Genomic DNA, 8,660 nt, shown 5'->3' on the forward strand with positions numbered 1-8,660 from the left:
AGCAGCCAGCCACTGACTCTTACCTCGACCTCAGTCCAAAAATGGTGATCTTGCCTCCACGAATCTCAGAATGAGATTGTGTCTGAGAGCTGTTTCCTCCAGTTCCTATGGCAACCAGTGTGGCTACTGGGATTAAAGTTGTGTGTTACCACTGCCTGGTCTGTAAGGCTGATAAGTGGGACTGTTTTACTCTCTAATCTTCAGGCAAGCTTTATTTATTAGACTACAGTTGAAATGTCACTACAAGAGAGGATGGAGAGAAAGACCTTGGGAAAGCGATAACAGAATTGTCTCGGACAATAGAGTTCACGCCAGTGGTGGACTAGCAGACCACAGAGCGGAAATGGGATGCTGAGCTCCTCATCAAATAATTGTGTTACTTGGAGACTATTACTTGACTAATCGGGACTTCTGTTTCTTCATTTATCCAATAACTGGAATGGAGGAAATGAACTCCACTCTCCTCTAATCTGACCTTGCAATTTGGTCGTGGGCAAGCAAATACAAAAATACTAACCATATTAACTATCAAGGCGTAAGCTCTAGTTTATTGCTCTAGTAGAAGATATCAGGCCATGAGTGAATGGAGACATTGCTGATATTGAATTTAAACACACACACACACACACACACACACACACACACACACACTATTGGAGAGGGAAGGCTAGTCTGCCTTGCCCAGATGAGAAGGGAGTAAGTTGGCCCCCTTGCCTGAAAAGAAGAATGAGGAGCATGGGGGTGTGATTAGCTGTGTAACAGTTTACAAAGAGCTTTACAGTAGCTTTAGAACAGGTTTGATTAATTAAGCCAGCACAACCAAGTTGAGCCGTACCTTGATCTTGACTCAACTTCAGAGCTGATTCTGTAATAGTGGAGGCTGGAGAGGAGACAAAGACAATGTTCTAACTCCTATAATCCACTTGTCAGTGTTGCTTTAGCAATAATGTTGAATGCCTGTTCTATAGCCAACCCACAGAGAAAGCTACTCTTGATAGATTTTTGAGTCATGAACCTCTGCCATGACTCTATGTTCATCAAAGGAGTGAACACAAGACACAGAACCTCCTCTTAAATATAAGAAATCTACCAGGGGCCCCCTCTTGGGTGACCACTTAACTAATGTCTGCTTAGCATAACGTCTTTATAGAGACACACATACAATGTTGTATGTTGATTTCTTGGATTTAACTTGCTGAAATCTTAGCTCCAAATATGACCGAAAAATTTCTCATGCCCAGATAAGAGTGATGGAGAAGGGGTGCCAGGGAAACGTCTGCCAAGACACTTGGGTTATAGGCAGTGGGAAGCCACAGGCTGGCTACCCGGAGCTGACCAGATGTGGCTTACATTACATTTCTTGACAGCCTGTGGTATCAGTGACAGGGAACTCATAGTTCAAGATTATATTGGCATTTGGGGAGGACCTCCACTGGCTCCATTGGACCTCTCACCCCTGATCCACACTGAGCAGCGGTTAATGTGTGCACATTTACAGAAGCACGTGTGAAGGCTTCTGGGAACATTCCAACGATTTGCCACCCTGGCTGGACTGTCTCCTTGTTTCCTCAAGGGGACACTAAGGGAAGGGATGGTCTAAGTCGCAGCCAGTATGTTTTCCTCATTTTTTCTACATCTCTTCCAGTTTACCTCCTTGACATTTTGGAAGTTGCTTTCAATTATTTCCAAGATACTCTTTACCTTATTTTTTTTCTTTTTGATTTTTGAGACAGGGTTTCTCTATAGCTTTTGGTTCCTGTCCTGGAACTAGCACTTCTAGACCAGGCTGGCATTGAATTCACAGAGATCCGCCTGCCTTTGCCTCCTGGGTGCTGAGATTAAAGGCATGCACCACCACCGCCCGGCTCCAAGATGCTCTTGTACAAGGCTTTGATTTGTTTGTATTCTCAATCACTGTATTACATCTCTCCAGAAGCACAGATCACTGCTGCTATGTCTCTTCTTTGTCGTCTCTTTACCTCCTCAAGATTACAAATACAGCATCCACAAGAACTTACAATCTCCTCTTTGCCATCTCTTTACCTCCTCAAAATTACGAATATAGCATCCATAAGAACTTACAAGTTTCCTGGTCTATCAAAAACTTTTAGTTTTAATTATGTCTATGGGTGTGAGGACTTGTGCATGTGAGAGGCATTGGATCTCATAAAGCTGGAGATTCCCAACATGTGTACTAGGAGCCAAACTTGGGTCCTGTACAAGAATAATACAAGCTCTTAACCTCTGAGTCCTCACCCCAGTACCAACTTCCTGATTTTATTGATCATTTCTAGGACAGGGAATATTTTTTGTGGGTGAGTAGATAAGGCCTCTTGAAGGTTCCATGTCATATTTCTCTCCAAACATCCACCACTGCCAGTCACTTGGACAAATATTGTCAGCTGCTCCCAATTAAATGACACTGGACCTTTGAATTTCTTTTTACTTGTTCTTTTTACCTTTTGCTTATACACATTCTGTCATCTGGTAAATTTTACAAAGTTCACTTTCTTCATTTTTCCTAAATTGATAAGCAAGGATTTATTTTTCAAAAGTAATATATCAGACAAATTTATGCATGCCACATTTTTATCATGTATAAAATTTCCAGAGATTTACCGAGCAGTGGTGGTGCACGCCTTTAATCCCAGCACTTGGGAGGCAGAGGCAGGCAGATCTCTGTGAGTTCGAGGCCAGCCTGGTCTAGAAGAGCTAGTTCCAGGACAGGTTCCAAAGCTACAGAGAAACCCTGTCTCGAAAAATAAACAAACAAAATTTCAGAGATTTTTGATTTTTGTTAAAAATGTAAATACCTGATTCCCACAATGTTTTTGATTATGCAATATGAGACAGGGTCTGGAATATACAAAGGTGCCACTATTTCTATCCCCTGCAGTCCCACAGGCAAGCTTTTTATAACCACTATCCCATAATCTCATACATAATACACATAATATTACAAACACAACAAACACATTTACACAGCTATTCACCAATGAAGAAGACCTTATGGCAAGCAATTGTGGGAAAGTTGTCTATCTAATGACGAAACAATAATACATTGAAAATATATTCAACCAGACACTGTTCAAGGTGCTGAGAGCAACACTGTGAACTAGGAAAGGAGGCACAACCCTTCACGTAGCTAAAAGTTTAGGAGTGAGAAATGCCAGTGACTTTAATGAGAGTGGAGAGCCAACAGCACAGGACTCACTCCACTCCATTCCTCTCACGTCTCCTTTTGCCCACATGTTTGCTGTTCAATGCATCAAAGATCTCAAGGTGGCAAGGAATGAGAGGGCCCCAGAGGACTGTCTCCTTGAAGACAGCAAAGGCAGACTGTGGCAACAAGACAATGGCTGCGTGACACAGAAAAGAGAACCCAAAGAGAAGTTTCACTGAGTGAAGGAAAATCTTAAAGAAACAGCAATAAACTCGACTTCCCCACTACAACAGGCAGATGAGCAGAAGAAACAAAACAGATGACAACTGAGTCCCAGAATGGCTTCCTCAGCTGTTGATCAGACCAGAAGTGAAGGGACTGTCATTATTGTGAAGTCCTCCCTAATTAGATGTTTTAAGAAGGCAAGGACTGACAGTACAGAAGCAGAGCAGGGGAGGGTTCTACACACGTGGAAAATGAAGATAAAAATAGGGCCCAGATCCAAGATTCTGAGCCCACAAAGTAATGAAGGAATAAAAACAATTTTAATTTATAAAATACTGTCATTGGTTTGGATATTATTGTTTTTAGAAAAGAACAGTCTGCATATTCTGTATTAGCTTCAAATCTCTTTGGCAAAACCACAGAAAACAGTCTGGTAGAACATGATAAACTCAGTTGTAGAAGGCTAAACTGACCATGGGGAGAATTCAGGTTCCTAGGTAGAGTTGGCGTTGCTGGGACGGTGTCTTAAAGGCTGACTGTGAACTTGCATAGGCATCACATTCTACTACAAACCTCATGCCACGTGTCACCCATTCTCTGGCCACATCTATTTGTCGTCAGTGATAGTAACTGCAGTCTTGGTTTAGGTGATTGGGAAAGGAAACAATCCTAGGTGTGAGCCTCATGCTAACAGGGAAAATTCTCTTGGCCACAACATCAGAGTTGACCTTACAGTAGACTAGTAATAAGGGTTATTCATTGAGATTCATCCTTAGTAACTTTTACTTTAGAAGAAAAATCAGAGGCTATTCATCGCCATGTTCTGAAGGGAACGAACAGGAGAGGAAAATGCTGACACTCCAGGCTGGATTTATGTTAGCACAAAGAAAGAGTTAGAAAACATTTATTAAAAGTATTGACCTTATCTATTATCTTCCTTTATTGCTCTCCACTTTTTATTTTTTGAGTCAGGGTCTTTTGGTGATCTGAAGCTCACTAATCCTGCCAAACTGGTTGCCAATTGAGCTCTAGGGATCCTCTTCCACAAACCCCCAGTGCTGGGTTAACACTGGAGTTCTATGCTGGTACTGGGAGTTTGACCTCAGGTTCTTATGTTTGAACAACACCCATTGGACCAAATGTGTCCTCTCCTTGGCTCCAGTGTTATTTTGGATGTCCACCCAGGCGATAACTCATATGGAAATCTTATTCCTTTTTTATGACTGATAGACTATCATGTGAACCTCATCCCTCAACTCTTGGACATTGGTTTAAACTACTTTTCTTGGCTAGTTGAAATCGTCTTGGCATAGACACTTATGACAGGTTATTGATTGCATACTTGGTTCAAGTTGAAGAGCCTATAACTAGTGATGGAGTTGGTGGTTGCAGGATCTTCCCGTGGTTAAGCTTCAAAGAACTCCAAACTGTTCTTGTCAGAAACTTAACCACTTTATATTAGTACAAGCAATGTGAGAGGAATAAAAATTCATATCCCCATCTATACTATTTTCCATTTTTATTCTAGACAGGAGAGCACAGAGTTATATTATCTCTTTGTGCTTTTGATTTGAAGTTTTTTAATGACTCATGATGCTGGCATCTGTCAATGGGTTTGTTGGAAATTTGTATACATCTTTTGGCAAAAACATCTACTCAAGTACTTCATATATTTTTATTGGCCTGTCTTTTGTTATTGAGCTACAAAGTTTATATAAGTTTTTCATATATTATCCTCTTACAAAATATATAATTTATAACTTTTTTCATTTTGTAAATATCTCATCATTTTGTTTTGTTCTAAATTTGTGAGACAGGGTCTCATGTAGTTCAGATTTTTCTTCTATTGCATACTTGGTCCAAGTTGAAGAGCTCATAACTAGGGGGGAAATTGTTGGTGTGTAACTAAGGATCTTTGGGAAAATGCAGACAAATTACATAAAAACTTAATAGCTATGTTTGTTTAGGTTGATTTACATAGTCACCTTCAAAAAGTAACAATACATCACCATGCCTGATTCATTTAATTTTTGTTACTGTCTTTTAATAAATAGGAATCTTAGCTGGGCAGTGGTGGCACACGCCTTTAATCCCAACACTCAGGAGGCAGAGGCAGGCATATCTCTGTGAGTTTGGGCCCAGCCTGGTCTACAAGAGCTAGTTCCAGGACAAGCTTCAAAGTCATAGAAAAACCCTGTCTGAAAAAACCTAAATAAATAAATAAATAAATAAATAAATAAATAAATAAATAAACAAATAGAATTTCTTGATTTTAATTAAGTCCTAAGTATGTAGGCTTTTATGGCTTATCTTCAGAATCAAATTCAAGAATCTATTATTAGTCATAGAATTAAAATATTTTTAAAACATGAAGAATTGTCAATACCAATGTCATGAAATTTATTCCTGCTTTATGTGTTTTATGGTTTAAGAACTTTGTGACATTCTGAGTGGGAAATGTGCCCCATAGGCTCCTGCGTTTGTAATTGGTCCTCAGTTGGAAACACTGTTTGAGGAGGTATGGAGCTTTAGGTGTAGCACTGCTGAAGGGATCATGTCCCTATAGGAGGGCTTTAATAGTTTACAACCTCACCCCCCTTTCAGCTTTCTCTCTCCTTGTTTGTGGTTGGAGATGTGATCTGCCCCTGCTCCTCCTGCTTGCTGTCATGCCTCCCCATGTTGTCAACTCTTAACCCTCTCAATGACAAGCCAATACAAACACTTTCCTCTGCAAGTTGTTTTTGATCGTGGCATTTTATCACAACAACAGAAAAGGAAGCAATAATGTCTTATATTTGGGGCTTTCAAAACCCAATGTGGGTTCTTTCCACATGTGTCATTAAGATGGATCATGGTAGGCTGAGACTTGAGGAAGCTGTGCTCATGCTAGGTTGAGACTTGAAGCTGTGGTCATGCTAGGCTGAGACTTTTCAGCAGATCAGTTCTATGCTCCTGCAAGAATGTACTCACCCATGTTCCTGGAAGCAAACTGAATAAACTCAGGGATTCACTATGTTGGACCGGGAGGCATTGCTTGGTCTGTTATTGGTGCCCCACCTGAAGGAAGTAGTTGAGTGTTCACAGCTCCCCAGAAAACACTCACGCCATCTAATAGTAATAATGTGTCCCTGTCAATGTCCTTGTATCAATGTTATACTAAATCTGTAGAAGGCATTTCCATTAGAGGACCTGGGGAGAAAGGTCCACAAAACCTTGTTCTGTTTTCATAACTTTCTCTGAAACTATAAATATTTAAAAATAAAATTTAAGATAAGTTTGAATGTCAAAATTTACAAATATTTTGTTTTATGTCCAGAACAACTGAAGAAGTTTGTTTAGTGAAACTAATGTTGACTTAAAATGAAACATGATAGAATGGAAGTACTGACTTCCACATGCTCATTCCATACCAATTCTCTTACTGACCTTCTCTCCCATTGAAAAACAGGAGGATTATACAAATATTTGGAATTTTAAAAGGCGACTGTGTCAATCAACCTAAATATGCCCAATTATTAAGTTTTGTATGTAATTTGTCTGCATTTTCTCCAAAATCTGTATGAATTCTTTAGTCAAAATGGTCTGAAAAGAAGTCCTTTGTTTTTGCCTTTACTAGCTTTATTTTAAGCAAAGTCTAAAATCTAGACTATAATGAAATTTATGAGCCTGTGTAATTAAGAGGAAACTGAAACTGAGCAGATTAAACAAAGAGGAGCCCTGAGATTTAATTTTGAAAGTTTGTAACTGTGTTTCAGAGTATTTCTTGGGATGTGTGTCAGTGGCTAAGTAAGCACTTGTCTAACACACATGAAACCCTGGATTCAATCTTCAGTTCTAGGAAAAGGGCACAGAGAATCCAGACTTGTGGTAAATATTTGAATGAATTAGTACTGTGTTTTTATAAATTATATTTTGAGACAGACTTGAATGAAATAGGAGAGCATATATTTTATAATGTGTAGTTTTGGAAAATATGAGAACAGTTAAATGCAATATATTTGATCATATTTTAATAAAATGTATTAAAGCAGGGTACACTGAACTGAGGTAATAGGACAGTAGCTATGAACATATTTGGAATGAAATATTTATGTGTAGTGTAAGAAATAATATATTAGGAAATATTTTATTTAATAACATTTCTCAGAGCTTCCATGAAAAAAATCTATTAAAGATATTATAGTTTCTACAACAGAAAATGAAAGTATCAAAAATTCCAAAGTAAACAACTGTAAACTCTACTTTGAAGACTTTAAGCTATTTTAAAAGTTATATGATCATATTAAATAATGCATTCTTCATGGAAAGTATCAGTGGTATGATATTAGAAACAAACACAATCAACTAAAAGGAACTTATTAAAGTATTGGAATAAAACAAATAGCAATTATTTTGCATGTTATTTCTCTATATTCTTTTAATAAATGTTCGGTTTGTAAGTAGGCAGGTTTTATTACTATTGCTATTGTGGCTTTGAGTTGTAACTGCTCGTCCCTGACAGAAGCCAGGGCTGGTTCAGTTCTGCAAGGGAATAGGAAACACTGCTTAGGAAGTGACAGTGACTCCAGAAGTCGACAGTGAGGCAGAGCGGTGTTGCGCAGTGGTGGGGAGAGTGGATAATAGAAGCCAGCCAGGAAAGATGTTGTAATATGAGTGGCAGGGCTGCGTCCCCGGCACCCGGCCGCCCGCCCGCATGGCTAGCTTATGCCCCGAAATAATTACACGGAAACTGTATTCTTTTAAACACTGCCTGGCCCATTAGTTCCGGCCTCTTATTAGCTAGCTCTTACATATTGATCTAACCCATTTCTAATATTCTGTGTAGCACCATGAGCTGGCTTACCAGGGAGAATCTTAACCTGCGTCTGTCTGGAGTGGGAGAATCATGGCGACTCCTGACTCAGCTTCTTTCTCCCAGCATTCTCTCTGTTTGCTCCGCCTACCTAATTTTCTGTCCTATTAAAGGGGCCAAGGCAGTTTCTTTATTACTTAACCAATGAAACAACAGATAGAAAGATGACCCACCTCCATCAGAAAGAGGCCGTTTGCCAACTATTGGTATGAAACAATCTCAATTCTTTCTTGTCGGGAAAGATTTTAGTATGTGGCCTTTGAGCAAATCATTTGGTTTCTCTCAGCTTCAGTTTCTCTGTGTGCAAGACGAGGAGAGTGGAGACTTTTATCTCTCAGGCCTGTAGGGAGGAGTATATACATGTTTGTAAACAGTGGAATAACACAGAGTATGGTGGTCATCAGGACAGCTGCTGAAGCA

The sequence above is a fragment of the Chionomys nivalis genome, chromosome 8 (genome assembly GCF_950005125.1).
Source record: "Chionomys nivalis chromosome 8, mChiNiv1.1, whole genome shotgun sequence".
NCBI lineage: Eukaryota > Metazoa > Chordata > Mammalia > Rodentia > Cricetidae > Chionomys > Chionomys nivalis.